Here is a 17466-nt window from a genome sequence, read left to right on the forward strand (position 1 = left end):
ATTTTCCTCCTATGGAAAATTTCTAGATTCTTTATTTTGGGAGCTTGCTGAAGCCATCATGGATTGCCTCTTTATGTGATTTGATATTGACTGTTGTCTCCGAGCCATCAATAAGTTATTATATTTATTTATTTAATGTTTGCTTACTGTGTCCTAGCTTCTTGTTTTGTTTTGATATGCCCAAATAGGTTGCTCATAAGAGCTAGTTTGATTACTGGCACCTTTGAAGCTCTAATGTCCTGTCACCAGGTCATTAAATGTCTTACTAGGTATGTGAGCCCAGGAGCCCAGGTATAGACACACCAAGTGTGTGATGTAGGCTCTCACCTACAGTCCTAGACAGGCATGGGTGACTGACGTAGACACGGGCATCTGACTACAGCAGGGGGACACAACTCTGAGCAAGGCAGGGGGCTGACGGCCACTCCCGAGTGTCCCGGAGGAAGGCTTGTCTCTGTTCCCTAGGGCACGTAGGTAGATGGGTTTTGCAGCCGGACTATGAGCACCCAGTGCTGTTGGCTGTAAGGACTGGGGGGCACCTCTTATTCTTGGGCCCCTATTGCGGGTGGCTAGGTGGCGTGGGTGAAGCCACCAGTCCTTGGGCCCCTGATGTGGGTACTGAAGACCTTGCTTAATGGGCAGAGCAGTGCCAAATGTCACGAACCTGCCACTTGACAGCTGAAACAGCTGAAGTTAGACTTCAAGTATATACTCCGTTGTAGTGCGGTAATGAGGGCCTATGCTGTTGAAATGGGCCCACACAAGTCTCTGCAGGGGGAAAGGCACTCAAAGACCATGGAACCCTTATGCCTGTGCCTAGGCAAAGGAGCTGTGCCTACCCTAGGTTCATGGCTTAGGGAAGCTGGCAGTTTATTTTTTCCCGTTTGTTAATTTGTTCACTCTCCAAGGCAGGGAGAAAGGCTCAGGGCATGTGACGAATCCTACTTCTGGCCCAGGAGACTCAGCAATTGCTGAAGCCGGTCTGGGATCCAGCACAGAGCAGAGAGTGTGGAGGTAAATGGGAGAGAGGTTTTTCCCTGAGGGGTGTGTTTTTGATCTGCAAGGCAGGCTGTATGCAAGTACTTATCTTTCACCGATCAAGGACTGCTTCTCACTGGTTCTGGGTGGCCAAATAAACTCTCTGCCACCGAGTCTCTCCCAGTGCGGAAAATGTGCCTCCTGAGCACCACTGCTTGCCTGCCTCACCGCTCACCCATTAGCTGCTCAGGCCTGAAGGGCTCAGGCTCTCACCGGGTCAGTTCTGGCAACTTCTTGCTGCTTCCCAACCGTCTCTCCATCCACCTGCCACTCAGTCTGGTTCCTCAACTTTGCCTTTGATGTTCAGGGCCCATAGACTGTCATATATAATCAATTCACTTTCTTTTTCGGGTCTTTGTTGTAAGAGGGTCCACAGAAGCGTCTGACTACTCTGCCATCTTGGCCCCACCTGATGTTAACTTCTTAGAAAGCCGTCAGCCTGTTTTCCACACTCTCAGTGCAGGAGTGCAGGAGCATTCCAGTTGCTCCGTATGCCTGTCACGGTTGGTCTTTTTTGTTGTTGTCTTTATTTTTAGCCATTCTAATAGGTGTGCACTGGTATCACATTGTGGTTTTAGCTTTAATTTCCCTAATAACCAAAGCTGTTCAGCATTTTTCTACATGCTTACTTGCCATCCATATATCTTCTCTTTTACCCATTTTTTAATCAAGGTTTCTTCTTATGAGTGAATTGCAAAAGTTCTTTATACATTCTGGATAGACTCTTGACCAGATACATTTTGCAAATATCGTCTCCCAGTCCATGGCTTGCCTTTTCATTTTCTAACTGTCTTTCAAAGAGTAGTTTTTAATTCCGATGAAGTCCAAGTTGTCCTTTTATGGTTCGTGCTTTCTGTGTCCTAAGCGATCGTTGCCTAACCCAACGTCACAGACTTTCTCCTATGTTTCCTTCTAGAAATTTAACAGTTTCCACGCTTACATTTAGATCTAGATCCATTCTAAGTTAATCTTTGTATGGTACAAGGTTCAGCTGTTCATGCATTCAAGATAAAATATCCTTTGTGGACTTTAAAGCAGGACGAACGCTCAGCAGCCATTCTTGGTCTAACAGTCATATCTCAGGGTGTGACACGTGGCTTCCCTAGCAGGGAAGTATATGAAGAATCAAACTATTTTTTCTAGTAACTGTGCTCTTAAAAGCTGCTTCTCCTAAATTGTTCTTAATGTTTGTCCACTTTTCTCCAACCCCAAGCCGCAGCCCTCTCAAAAAGTAGAGTTGGGTCAACTGAAACAGGAAATCTCTAGTCGTGGCATTTCCTTGGGATTTCCCACTTTGACAGAAGCCTGCAGTAGAGCTGAGCAAGGACACTAGCCCGCATTTCACAGCCTGGAGCTACACGAGGCCACTCCAGCGAACACTGACATGAGATCAGAGCAAGAATTCCAAGGGCGAATCTTGAGCAAAGCCCCCACTGGTTTTACTTGGGTTGGTGGGCATCCCGCGGTGGGCGGGTGGGGGGGAGTGGTGGTGCATGTGGAAGAGTAGGAAAAACATGCTTTGTTGAAGTCACATCTCCCTGATGTGTCAGCATGCCTGGGATCAGTTTGAGTTTGACTCTGAGCAGAGAATGATCCCCACAGTCCTAAAGGGCTGTGCTCCCATCTGCAGAAGGGCCACAGGTCCTGCCAGGCCCCCTCATCACCTGAGTCCCCTCCTCACCCTTAGCTGACAACCCTTCATGGAGACTAGGATGTGTCTTCCCCCACCCCACCAAACACACCCATGTGCTGGCGAGGAAGGGCAGCCAGATTGGAACTGCACTGGGCTTGTGCTCACATGCCCTTGGAATGGAAACAGGAGGAAGGCTTTGCCTCAAATTGAGATTTCAGGCCTGGCGTTTAACAAATTGCAAAATGAAGCCTTATGTGTGCAGGGAGGATCCCATTTTAACAACTGCCTCCAAGAAACCGAGTTCAACACGACGCCATACTAACAACCATTAAAAAAAAAACTCTAATTTTCGTGGCATCTATCCTTTCAGCAGTTATTTTACTAAGCATGTAGATATGTCACTATATTTTAATATTAATACAGAAATAAAATACTTCAAAACTGGTATCTTTCCAAATGTTATGTGTATGATTTTTGCTGAGGGAAAGAAGAGAAAGTAAAAATTTTTTGAAAGACACTTTCTGGTGCATTCTGGACTCAAACACATGCCAAAAGTGGCCTTGCCTTGCAGCTACAACACAGGCAATTTTACACCCCCACCCTACTCTGTGACACAGGCACAAGGAAAACCATCTGATAAAAGGAAAAGAATAATTTCTATCTCATTCAAACAGTTACACATAAATACATCTGCCTTCTCAGGCCTTATTTCTTCCCTTTGGGAAAACTCTCTCTCCTTTCCATGTACTCTTTGAAAAATGGTGTATAAGACTGCAGTGCGATGGATCGCTTTTGTGTGGCCTTTCTCACCATGGTCTTGTAACTCCCACCCAAGTGATTGGGTGGGAGTGTGCAAGTATGGTAATTGTAGCCCACCAAGGGGATTGGTCAGTTTTGCCTTAAAACAGCCAATTCCAGAGCAGAGAGAGGATTCCACCACAACCAAGAAAGAACAGGCAGAAGTGGAAAGCGTATCCTTTGGACCCGGGATCCCTGCGCTGAGAAGCTCCTAGAACCAGGAGACAGGCAGAGAGAGCTCAAGAAGCAGTGGGTGGCAGAGAAACAACAGCAGGAGATGGTAGGGTGGGCTTCTGGCCAACAGAACAAGAAAACTAAGTGTCTTTGGGCAGGAGGCTTGCTTGCGGAGTACGGTGCTTCTGGGCACTTATCAGCAGAGCTAAAAGAGCTTTGTAACACTTGCCCAAGCAAGACAGAGGCTAAGGGCCAGAGAGAGGTGTGCCTGCGAGCACGGCTGGGAAGAGGCTGTCCTCGTGGAAGAATGGTATCCTGAGCATCCCTGAACCTGAACTGTAACCTGTTACTTCCCTAATAAATCCCATAATCATGAGTATTGTCTGTGAGTTCTATGTGGCCACTGCAATGAATTATCAAACCCAGCACAAAAGTAAAGAGTGCTGTGGGAGGGACGGTTGGTGTCAGAACTGGTAAAGATGGCAGAGAGCGGAGACATGTCTGATCTCTGCCCCGTGGGAATCAGCCTTGGGTTGTTGATCTTGATTCTCCTTCCCCCTAGTGAAGTTAGAGGAGGTCAGACTCCACCCGTACGATGTTTGTACAAAGATGAAATATGCTTTTTCTGGATACTTGAGTGGTTGGCCATGATAATATGCAGACATCATGCAACCACACACACCCTCCAGCCTCTTACATGGATCCGAATATCCAAAGACTCTCTAAGATGTGACATTCCAGTGCCCTAGGACCATCTTCCTCAGTTTCTGGAACGAAGCCACCAACACCACTGTTCCAAGAGGCACTCCCCTTTCATTCACTACTTCTTTTTATATAATCCCTTCATCATCTCCTCTCCCTGTTGGAAGAATCAGTTCATGTTTCCACGGGTTTGGTATTTGTTTGTGATTCCATAGCTCCACAGTTACTGGCAAAGCTAAATCTAGAGCCTAGATCTTCCTAACACCTCGATCTGTGACCTTCAAGCTGCACTGCACTGGTATTCACAGCTTATGCAAATGTGACAGAGGCCACCCCACATTCTACATTCCCTAAGGACTGAAGTCATAGCTCTTGTCCCAGCTTTATTTCTAAAAAGTGGACCCTAAGACTCATTGCGCAGCCATAGGTTTCCTCAAGCACCAGCTTCTGATCCTGCTTTCAAGGCCTCCTAAGCAACGAGGACAAAATTAAGATAAACCATCACCAAGAGTTTAAAGGCATCCATCTATTCCCCTCTTCCACATACCCGGGTGCATTTTTTCTCCTCAAAAGTAAAATGACACCATTTACGTTTTTAAGCAGCATTTCCAAATGGGCCAAAATATTTGTTCAAAATTAACCAGCCACTTATCCAACATGATGTAGTTTCCCAATTCCCAAACCACACTAAGGTCTGTATGCCCTACTTCTGATTCAAAATGTTAATGTTTCTCAAATGTTCAATACAACCGAATCTTCATGCTTCCATATTTTCTATAGGCGTGGATAGTCATCTTTTATGGATAACTTACAGGGAACATAATAAAACAATGGGGAGGCTGTAACATGTGTCATAACCCCCTCCTCATTATCTCTCCCTATTTCTAGAGGTCACTTGGCAGTGTAGTAGGAGAACTTATACATTTAAAACCTAGCTTTGTCCAACATGAAATATTCAGGATAACTCATCAAAACAATTGTTAAACCTCCTGCTAACAGCCAATCTCCTGTCTGCTGCACCAGTGTTTTTTCCAACGTGTTCTCCAAGGAACACCAGTTCTGTTAAGATGCTCAGGACCACTCCCCCAAGAGTTTCAGACCAAGAAGTTTGGGGGAAAAAATCTGAGAAGCACTGCAGGCTTTACCTCCTTCTTATAGACCATCAATGTACATTAACATTTCAAAGGTTGTGAGAAGTCCTGCAATAAAAGTATCTATTTCAAAACAATGATTCCCAGATCTTTTTGTATTCTAAGCACTCCTGAACTACTTTTTCTAACATGTATTAACATCCCAAAGACCAACTAACTGTTTTGTGGAACATACTTTGGGAAATGTTCTAAGCTTACACTGCCCAATGCTGTAGTCACTGACCATGTGTGACTATTTAAATGTAAATACATTAAAATACATTAAAATTGAATTAAAAAGTCAATGCCACATGTGACTACTGGCTACCATGCTAAAAAGCACAGCCAACAACATTTCAGTCATCGAAGGGCATTCTATTGGACGGCACTGATCTAAATAAACCAGGGCTGGCAAACATGAGCCGGCCCACCCTCCACCTGTTTTTGTTAACAGTTTTATTGGAACGCAGACACGCCCATTTGTTTATATCTTGTCTATGGCTGCTTTCTGCCCTGCAACAGCAGAGATAAGTAGTTGGGACAGAGACCCTACAGCTTCCAAAGCCGTATGTACCTATCTGGATCTTCGAAGACAAAAATTGCCAATCCCTGCTCTAAACCAATAATTGTTCATTCACCAACATACATGTATTAAGCTCCACGTGCTGGGAAGTTGGTGGTGAACAAGACACGATTCTTGCAGTCTGTGGGTTACAGTCTGGTGGGGGAGAAGAACCTTCACTTACTAAGTATTATTCTCTTACAAGACTCCCAAATTTAGTAAAGTTATGTCAGGGTAGATATGCATTTTGGGAAATACTAGAATCCACTTGGTTTAGAATATTTTAAGCTTAAAATAGCACCTTACAGGAAAGAATTACTTTAAAAAATAAAAATGTTTATTTCATTTCTGGCAAAACAAAGAAAGCACGACATTTATACGTTGTACACCTCCCTATCCTGAGTGAAACTACTCACTGTTCCTGTCTTACTTCCTCAGTCAGACTGTCAGCAAATACATAGCTTTTATGTTTTTCCAAGTCAGTATTTTTTTAAACTTGCCCACAATGACATCACTCTCACCCCTATTTTTTAGTTTTTTAAACAATAGCATTTACAACATCAATGAACACAGAAAAATGCGGTCAGCATTTTCCCTGGCCACAGAATACCAACGTGTACCTAAATATTCCAGGACTGAATAATATTAGGGTTTATGAAAAAAGTAAAAAAAACCTCCATCTGGCCTGAAAGCAGGAAGTGACTCATATCTGGACAGGAAAATGTGAAAACCAGATGAACATTATTCAGCTGTTTTCAAACTCCAGACTCAAGGGTTGGTGAGACCTTTCTGCAGTCTTCAGACAGCCCCGTGTGTTGCATGTCAGCTCCATGGACGGCGCCACTGATCCCGTGTGGGCCGGCTGCTGGGGAGCCTTCACTGCAGCGCAGCTCTGCACCAGATGAAGAGTTCACAGCCAGCTGTCTGCCAGGTGGAACTCTGTCTCCTGCTACCCTTTCTGAGAATGACACCGTGCTGACCCAGGCTCTGAAGATCAGTAAGGTGGGCACTGCTGTGAAGGACAACCACAGTGGCTTTCCCTCACGGAAGTGATCCCTGCATCTAATGTGACAGTCACAGTGGCTCCTGCTGGGGGAGGGGTTTCACTAAGTTTAAAATTAGTTAAGCACTCTGTCGATTTTGTGGCCAAACAACACTGTGGTTATAAAAACAAAAACAGCATGGGAAAATGCTTATAGTATCAACTGAAAAATTACAAATTGTATGTTTAAGATGATTATAGTTTTGTTTAAAATATAAAAGAAAAACAGACTAAAAATAAATCATCAAAAATGACAGGGTAATGGTTTGAGTGGTGGAATTACATATAGGGATTTTTTTTATTTTCCAAATCTCCATAACGTAGTTCATAATTCTAAAATGCAAATATATATGCATGCAAGTATATATTTACAACCCATTCCATGTCTGCTGTTGCACGCTATCGAGTCAATTCTGACTCATAGCGACCCTATGTGACAGAGCAAAACTGCCCCATAGGGTTTCCTAGGCTGTAATCTTTACAGGAGCAGACTGCCAGGTCTTTTCTCCCACGGAGCCACTGGTGGGTTTGAACTGACAAGGGTTCGAACCGACGACCTTTCAGTCAGCAGCTGAGCACTTGGCCACTGCACCACTAAAACAAAACAAAAAACCCACTGCCAATGAGTTGATTCCAACTCATAGCGCAACCAGGGCTCCTTATTCCCTCTCACCTCCCTGCCACTCCAGCAGACTGTGTCCTCTGTCACACGGGAGTCCCACTACCTTTCTGAAGGGTGCAAGCAAACACATATCTAAATGGGAGGGGCTAGACAGCATGCCACCACCTGCAGGGCAAGGGCAGAGCCAAAGGTGCCAACTCAGACAGCATCTGCAGCAACCAGAAAGGCTCGGAGTGAAGCGGCCCACTTGTATCTGGCTAAAGCACGACAGGCCAAGGCAAGAAACTCTCCTAAGAGGCAGACTGAGAAGGAACAAGCAAGCTCACCATTTAGGGAGAAAGTTGGGGAACAGAGAGAAATGGGGCTGGGGTCCAGTAGCATGTATAGGCATGTATGTGAGCGGACCAACGGGGCTGGGACAAAGGGACCCGATGAGACTGGACCAGGCTTCCCTCTTGTGCTGAGATAAGACAAGAAGATACACTTCTCCTTTTTAAAATTTTGGTCGTTCAAAATTTTCTTCTTTTCTTATTCAAGATGCACAATAGGAATTTTCCTCAAATCTTACAAGTTAGCTCACAAAACCTTCAATAAAATCTATAACTACATTCAACTACCTTTTTATAATTGAATCAATACCTAATTTTTAAAACCAATACAATCATGTAACTGAAAAAGAAGGAGGAAAGCTGCAATCATAAGGGTGATACCAAAAGTCAAAACAGCATGACATACGGCATGGTTTCGTAATTCCAGGACACATGCTTTTCTCTCACATTTTAATGGCTCTGAAATCATGAGTCTTACAACCAATGGTTCTTAAATGAAGAACTCGGCATCAGTACTGGTAGAAGGCTCATTAACAACCTGCGATATGCAGATGACACAACTTTGCTTGCTGAAAGTGAAGGGGACTTGGAAGTACTTGCTGATGAAGATCAAAGACCACAGACTTCAGTGTGGTACACCACAACATAAAGAAAACAAAAATCCTCACAATTGGACCAATAAGCCACATCATGATAAGCGGAGAAAAGACTGAAGTTGTCAAGCATTTCATTTTACTTGGATCACAATCAACACCCATGGAAGCAGCAGTCAAGAAATCAAACAAAGCTTTGGGCAAATGTGCTGCAAAAGACCTCTAATTTAAAATGTTAAAAAGCAAAGATGTCACTTTAAGGACTAAGGTGTGCCTGACCCAAGCCATGATATTTTCAATCGTCTCATATGCATGTGAAAGCTGGACAGCGAATAAGGAAGACTGAAGAAGTACTGACACCTTTGAATTGTGATGTTGGTCAAGAATATTGAATATATCATGGACTGCCAGAAGAATGAACAAATCTGTCTTGGAAGAAGTACAGCCAGAATGCTCCTTAGAAGCAAGGATGGCGAGACCTTGTCTCACGTACTTTGGACATGTTATCAGGAGGGATCAGTCCCTGGAGAAGGAAATCATGCTTGGTAAAGTAGAGGGTCAGCGAAAAAGAGGAAGACCGTCAATGAAATGGATTGACACAGTGGCTGCAACAATGGGCTCAAGCATAACAACAACCATGAGGATGGTGCTGGACTGGGCAGTGTTTCAGTCTGTTGTACATAGGGTTGTTATGAGTCACAACTTACTCGACAGCGCCTAACAATAACTACAACAACAGCCAATGGTTATCTCACGACTGCTGCTGGCCAGGTGGCCGTAAGGCAGTGGTTGAAGAAACACACCTGCAAACTGGGTACTGGTGGCTTAGAAGAAAACCCAAGAACAGCAGCAGAACACACTTCCAAGAAATGCATCCTCACCAGTGCTCTGCACAGCACACAGGACACTGCTCTCCGAAACCAGAGACCTCCTGACCAAGTCAAAAAGGGATTCCTGGGGGGGTGCTCAGTGAATACACTTTAAGGATATCTTATTGGGTCTATTTTGATTACATTTTTCTTTCTATGCACGCACAAGAATGATATGATTTTAAAAAGTTGTATCTAAATCTTTGTGTGTTTGTATCTAAATCTTATAGGGTTCTTCCTATAAAATGACAAGCAAGCTATATTATTTAGTTAAGATTTCTGAGTTTACAGGGCTCAGCAACCAGGAGCTAAATCTACAACTGTACTAATCTCTAAACAATGTAAGATCAACTATGAATATCGCTTAATAAGTTTCCATTCTGAAGTGACTGTGGCCCTGGGCCTCTTTATGATCCCAAGCAGGCGCTGGGAGAAAGGACATCCTGCACTAGTTTTCTTCCTCTTTGCTTTGCTAAGCACTCCTCCACTTGGAATGTTGCTTTCACGGCCATTCCTAACAGAAGGAGGACCCATGAGAGCATGCAAAGATTAAACTGTCCGAAAGTTAAGATAGCCAACCAGTATCAACTCTCTACTACAAATATCGAATTCTGTAATCACTGGGTTGGCAACCACCAAACAAACAGCACAACAGTTTTAGATTACTTTGCCATCTACCTAAATGGTCTCTATATTCTCTAACTAAGAGGAAATTAACCTAATCATTTTAAATCCACTAATTAAAATGCACGCAGCAGTATGTTCTAATGTTTACATTTTCACCTTAGGGTAAAAAAAAATCACAAGGATTTCAGGAAAAGATTCTGAAAGTTTTAAACAAAAAGTTCAGACTTTTATAAAAGATAATCTGCAACAGGTTTCAGGAAGACACTGAACATGGAAGTGTCCCAAGGAGACCGGCATATCCCGGATCCTGCCGAAGTTGATTCCTTCTCAACACCATGTCCTTCATTTCCAATGAGAGCGTACAAATACTCTAAAACCTAGCAGATGGTCTTTCAATTTGTCAGAATATATACACTACTGCTCCCATATACCTTTCTATAAACAATCATAAGTTGAATACTAATGGAGTCACCTATATTATCACAGGTTCAAACCACAGAACATACGCTCTATCCGACCCAAAACTTCTCAAAATCTTTCCTGGCTCTTTCAGGTCACATGATAGTTATATATGAAAATCTTTTCTTAAGGCCATTTCTTTGTTTGTCTTTGATTTCCTCATCTCCCATTTATATTTATTATTTAACTCTAATTAGCTCTATTGGATTTATGTTTGAAAAGCAACAAAACACTTCTCCCCTCCCAAATAAACAGATCCACGGTACTTCATTGGTGCCTCCAGAGTAAGAACAAGAAACCAAACAAAAACCTGAAGTGGAGCTTCCGTTTTAACAAACAAAGGTAGAGGCCTTAAGGCAGGAAGAGATCTATTTCTTTAAGATATAATCAACAATCCAGAGAATATAAATAATTAATCAACGAATAGCTTTACACACTAATCCATAAAGAAGGCACTTAGGTGATTATATCCAAAGAAAAAGCATCTTAACAGTGAATATACAAGTCCTTTTGTGATTAAAAGTTACTTATTTTAGTACTGTGTTAGCTGATGCTTTCTACAGTATTCCGACATACTCTTCCAGCACAGTTTCGTTAAGAATGAGGTGATTTTAACTGAACTTTTATGCTAAAATGAAAGTCTTAGTGCTTTCCTCCTGCTTTTTTGGGCAAACCTGTATTTCAGAAAAACGTAACTGAATATGGCCCATAAAGCTCTTGCTGAGGAGTCTGGTTCCAAGTCAGACAGAAGAGGGTGTGCCGTTTCTTCCCCTGCACGCAGCTATCACCCCCAGACAGAGGGCACGGAGCAGTCCCAGGAGAGCTCTGAAGCCTGAATAGGAGGAAGAGAGCTGGGAAGAAGACCAGAGTTCAACATTCCAACACACCAGCGGGTATGTACCAGTTCTTTCTCCTCCAGGCCCCCAGCCTGAATGCAGCACAGCCTGAAACCCAAGTGGGCTGAGGCCCAGACAGAGAGCCCAGGAGAAGCCCTCAGATGAGCTCCCGACAAGAACAGGAAAGGGAATTCCTGATGCTCAGATAGCGGGAAAGCCCCCATTTGTCTTTTTTCTCCTCCCTTCTCTTGTGCCCCAGCTCCCAAATAACTCTGGGGCAGCGGCAGCAACAGAATCCCTCCGGAGCAACAGTAAAGGAGGGAAGCCGTCCTCTTCGATCTGAGGAGCTGTGATTCCAAGGGGGTTGGGTGAAACCTCACTCTTTTTCTCTTTCTGTCCTCCCGCCACTTGGTCCCAAACACGGGCATGGTCACGAAAGCGCACAGCAGAAGAGGGATAATGAAAGCCCCCGGGTACTAGAAAGATAACAGAGGCAAGGGTTCAGGGAAGCAACCCTATAAAGTTTACAAACTCCTGGGCTTAGCACCAAGCTGCACACGTGGATCTGCCTCTAAACAGCACCAACAGACGCTGAGATCTGAACCACAGACTACATCACCGCCCAAGTCTCGGACTGGTCACCAGGTAATGCACACACAGGACAGATCTAAATAGCGCTGCAGAGGCTTTGAAAACTGAACTCACATGGAACCACAACCCACAAAAAGCTAGTCAGAAATTGCAGCCTGAAACTAACCGGTTGATTGCTTGCTAAAACAAAAACTGAAGACCAACAAAGTTAGTGCACACCAGATGCTTTTCTAAACCAGCGCGTAGCACTGCCTGTTTTGATGCCAAACCTTAAAATAAACCAAATTAAATAATGATGGTTATAGAAAAAACTTTTTTTTTAATTTAAAAAGAAAGTTATACCTAATTACTGATGCAGTTTAGAAACCTGATACAAAGTTTCTGTTACAAATACCTTTGTTGTAAGGTGCAGTGGAGTTGACTCTGACACATGGCGACCCCATGTGTGCAGAGCAGAACTGTTCCACTGGGTTTTTAGGTACCGCTTACTCCTAACATTGACAGACTGCTTTATTCTGCTTATAATTCAAACGACTTACTAGATAGCAATAAACTGTCTTCCTGAACAGTGTACCAATTTACACTCCTACCGTTAGTGTACAAGAATTTACATCTCTGCATATCCTCATTTACATTATGCTAATTTCCACTGTCCTCATCGCTCATGAAGCTGTGCACCTTTCTGTTAGTATGTCTGGATTTTCCCTTCTGTGAACTGCCTAGCAAAGCCTTTTCCAAGGTTTTATGTTTGGCTGTTGGATGTGTTCGTATTCAATTGAAGGAATTCTTGAAATCTTTCCCTACCCCTAGGTCATGAAGATATTCTTCTTTATTAGACTCTAAAACTGTAAGAACTTTTTATTATAGAAAATTTCAAATATATACAAAGTGATGTAAAACAAACCCCATGGACCCTATCACCCAGCTACATGGACCACAAAGTCAGGACCCCTCCTTCGTTTATACACATAGTCACATCACCACCATACAGCCCCCCTCCCCGAAACTGGATGTTTTATATTAAATTCTAGACATTACAGTTTAACCATAAATATTTCAGTATGAATCTCTACCAAATAACTATAATATCCCTATAATGCCTACAAGAAAAAACAGCAATTATTGAATATAATATCAAATATCTAGTTAAGTTCACATTTCCTTTCTGTAGAACAAAAGCCCACACAAATAAGTATACAAACAAACTTTAATTTTCATTTCCCCACAACTTTGAAGATAACTAGAAAGGGTCGGGTGAAGGGAAGGTAGAGTGGAGATGAGGAGGGAAAGGAGTCAGGGCACTTCCTATATTCCCTGGCCATTCACACTCATGTTAACTGAAGAAGAGGGGAACATGGCACGAAGTCTACCAAGGAAGGCCCAGAGAAGTAATGGTTGATGTCACCCACTGAACAGGAAGTCCTACCAAAATAAGAATATCAAAACTCTAAGTCTATAGAGACATAAAAAAAAGTCAAATCACATCTGACCTAAGGTGCAGGTGAAGCAAGCCCGACACACGGTGTGCCAGCCCTGGGGCCCTTTCCTCCAACACTCCAGCAGCGTGGGCTTTGGTACCACCTTCCCGGAAGAGAGTAGGCCTCTCATCAGTTTTCACTCCTTGCCACTTCACACACTGTACTGCACTCGTGGCAAGCTGCAGCCTGCTGTTTTTAATCATGATGCCCAATTGTGTAGGCAGCAAGATGGGCACCTGAAAAATTTCTCAAAAATTAATCTGGGTAGCAGCTGCAATACAATTCCAAAAAAAAAAAAACTGAAATGCTATCAATGGAAGGGATCAGGCAACACACACAGTTCACTAAGAAATACCGAGCATATTTGTACTTGCAGGTGTCCAGGCACCACCAAATGCAGATAACAATAGGGTGGGACTAGACTCTCAATGGCCTTCAGGGACAGGCCTCGGGTTCTACCTAAAGCAACAGGTAACCGAGCAATACAGAAGGGCTGTATGCAGGAGCCTGTGACTGGGGAGACTGCTGAAGAAGAGGGGCCTGAGGGAAGCAGAGATGGATTTTGGAGGAGGAGAGAAGCAGCTAGAAGAGAAAGTAGAAAGGCGTGATTGCAATAGCCAAGGTGAGTGATCCTAAATGGTGAGGAGGCTGGCAAAAAGTCAAAGTCGACGTAGGACTGTGTCTCACTTACAGTCACAGCCAGGCGGTCACGAAGCCAGGACTAGGATCACATTTTGATTTATGGACCAGGAATCTCTCAGTTAAAATTGCTAAAGCCTAAGGGTCACCTTGACTGCCAAGGTATCTTCAGAGAATTTGGAAATGCTAACTTTTCACACCAGGACTTATAAAAGAAGATACCTATAAGATAATGGCTGTAATATGCCTCAAAAATGACTTACTCTTTTGAAACATTTTCCCTTTCTACCCTAAAAGCCTTTTAGAAAAAACTGGGTGGTTGCTAGCTTTCTGCCAAATATGTCTTACTTGCTTCCAATGTATCTTTATTAAAGAGATTAATTCTATACGGCCAATAACAAAAAACCATCTCAAACATTACCAAAACTATGCTAAAAGAAATCACAGAAAAGAGGATGTTATTATTATTTTAAAATAAAGATGAGAATTTAAGGGAGCAGGGAAATTAGATTAATGGAAATGGAACAACCAGAACAGAAATACTGAAAATGTTCATGCATTGTGAAGAATGTAATCAATGTCACTGAACAATCTGTGTAGAAATTGTTGAATGGGAACCTAAACTGCTGTGTAAAGCTTCACCAAAAACACAATAAAATACTATTTTTTAAAAAAAGAAAGAAACAAAAATATTTAGTTTTCAGGGAAAAAAAGGGGATGCCACTAATGACATAAGGGAAGGGGGGGGGGAGAACCAGAATCATTTTCTAGCACAAATATCCCCTTCTCCTTAGTTCTACACAACAGAATTCAGTTTCTTCATACTTAAACTACAAAAACATCTAAAATGCCTCCTGCTTTAAATTTTATTACTGAAATCCAGTTTTCATTTAAAAATTTAAAAACTATTCTTAAGAGTCTTAGCTGAGTAATAATGTTCCTAAAATACCAGCTTATTTTCTCACTTTCATCTAGTTGTCTGTGTTAATGAGGATAATTTTTAGAAGCATTACCTCTTTTAGTATTATTAAAATTTGAATAATCGCTACTAGGCTGATTAAACTGATCCTTCTTTCCTATTTCCTACATCACTTTATACTTAAGAACACTAAAGTTTATTTTTGTTTAGCTTTTTTTATCATGTGGTTACCTGGCATTAATATGATTTGTTAGTTCTCCAGAAAGAGTGACAGAAACAAAAAGTAGAACATTATCTAGAAAATATCAAGCTGATAAGAGTAAAGACATTTTCTAAAGTAGCAAAAATAGGAAATGAGTACACTTCCCATTCTGAACGGTTAGTGATATGGCACTTCGATTTAGGGGCCTGAGGAATCTCCTGTATTGCTACATGAAGACAAATATGTTACTCAGCACTAGTATGGACCACGCACAGCACCAGCCAGAAGTTCAGAGAAGCAATGCTGGAGCAGATGTGAGAAAAGGGTCTGGAGGGTGGCAGTGCACCACGTCTGAGGATAGCCAAGTGTCACTGGAGCTGACAGTGTGTCGAGATGAGTGACAGATTAGACCAGAGAGGGAAGGAGGACCATAAAGGGACAAAGGCAAAGACAGGCCAGGCCACCAAGGACACAAAGAGCAGATGGAGAGACTTAAGACTTCACAGGCATGTCATGGCTAACATGGGCTTGCCACCGTCAGTGCCAAGGGCTGATGCATGACACTTTCTAGCTCAGTGATCTTGGGCACAATCACGGGATCTCTCTAAGGCGTCCCTCATGTCCTCCCCTGAACAAAAGAACAATGGCGCCCACTTCACAGGACCTTGGGAATGACATGAAAACAAGCACACACCACGTTCATGCAGCGCCTGGTGCTCAGGACATGCCACCTGACACCAGCTGTGACTGCTGGCAAGTGGTGACACATTTTCAAACGAGGAGTATCATGACTCCACACGTACTGACTGAACTTCCTGCCTGAAGACAGAACTGGAGAGGAGCAAGACGGGAGGTGGAAGGCCCCACCAGGTGGCAGATGAAACGAAGGCCTGATTGCAGACAGTGGCAGAGATGATGGGGAAGAAACCTGAGACGTCTTGTGATGGCTTGGGCCTGGAGACAGGGCTGTCTTGGACTTCCAGGTCTTTGCACTAAATGACTGAATGTTGGTATCAATCACAAATACTGGAAACACAATTGAGAGGGTGGTGATGAAGACAACTGTTCCATCTTAGGCATACCAACTATGAGATACCAGCAGGTCATTAGGCGGAAATATTCAATTACCAGCTGGTTAATGTGGATTTGGAGTGCAGGAAAAGGGTCTCAGCTGGAGTCAGAGGTTTTAAAGTCATCAACACATTAATGATAGCTACATTAAGGGCTTAGGTAAGATTGTTCAGAGAAAGTATTAAGTGGAAGGAACAGGAAAGCACCTTGGGGACTACTAATATTTAAGAGGAAATTTCCAAGGAAACAGAAGCAGGCAGAAAAGCAAGAGGAAAACGAGGTAACTGTGGTATCAGGAAACCAGTGGAACGCATGCCATGTCAACTCCTGATGTATGATGTTTCACAATTTAAAACATCAATAAACCAGGAGGGCAGAATTTACGGTGGGGTAATCACCAAATGTCAACTAAAAGACGTAAGAACTGAAAAGCAACAACCTCTGCCCAACAAAACACTAAAAGAATTTAACAAGAAATGTGACTAATAAAACCAAGTTAACTTGCTGGCCAACTTCTGGACAGAGAAACTATTCCTATGAGCTACTGATGGAGAATACACCCTGTAGATGATGGTAATGTAGATAATGATGTTTGGCTCATTACTATGTTTTCTAAGTACTACATTAGTCTTGAGAAAGGACGACGATGGTCATACTACAGATCTGCCACGGCTCCTGTGAAAACGGGCTCATCCTCTCTCTCTCATTGCACCAAAGCATACAGACAAGAGACAAACACAAATAATGGCCATACACTTTTTTTGGCCTTATGTTTTGAAATTAACAACAACAGAAAAGCAACAGGGTGTCTCAATAATTAAGTCTCAAGGAATAAGTGCCAGGGTAAAGACAAGGCCACCCCTTAAGGTGAGAAGGAGGTGTGGTGGGCAGAGAGTCCAGCGTCGATTATCTGGGGCAAAAGTAGCAGCTCCTTGGGGAGGCCTATCTTCTGGAAAACATTCAGAAGGAAAAAGGAAAATAGCAGTTTTCAGAGTGGAGAAAAGCCTAGAATTTAGGTAATAGCTCTCCACTCTGGAAGCTGAAGCAGCGCTGCATCTTCAGGATGATCACGTGGTAGAGATGTTCCAACAAGAGAGGTGGGTTCTCGGAAGGAGTGAACACATGTGAAATGGAAATTATTACACACATGCC

At 43.0% G+C, this 17466-nt stretch overlaps 1 protein-coding gene and 1 long non-coding RNA gene across 2 annotated transcripts in view; one reads left to right on the top strand and one right to left on the bottom strand.

Annotated features, from left to right (window-relative positions):
* The window catches only part of ZCCHC14 (zinc finger CCHC-type containing 14), a 95853-nt gene that overhangs the window by 36912 nt on the left and 41475 nt on the right, over positions 1–17466 (bottom strand). The gene's annotated exons all lie outside the window — the stretch shown is intronic.
* LOC111820854 (uncharacterized) lies at positions 6432–12955 on the top strand. Its single transcript, XR_002824348.1, has 3 exons — positions 6432–7039; positions 11264–11471; positions 11994–12955. It is a non-coding gene; the product is annotated as an uncharacterized LOC111820854 (long non-coding RNA).

Source organism: Trichechus manatus, unplaced genomic scaffold (assembly GCF_000243295.1).
Source record: "Trichechus manatus latirostris isolate Lorelei unplaced genomic scaffold, TriManLat1.0 scaffold00053, whole genome shotgun sequence".
Classification (NCBI taxonomy): Eukaryota; Metazoa; Chordata; class Mammalia; order Sirenia; family Trichechidae; genus Trichechus; species Trichechus manatus.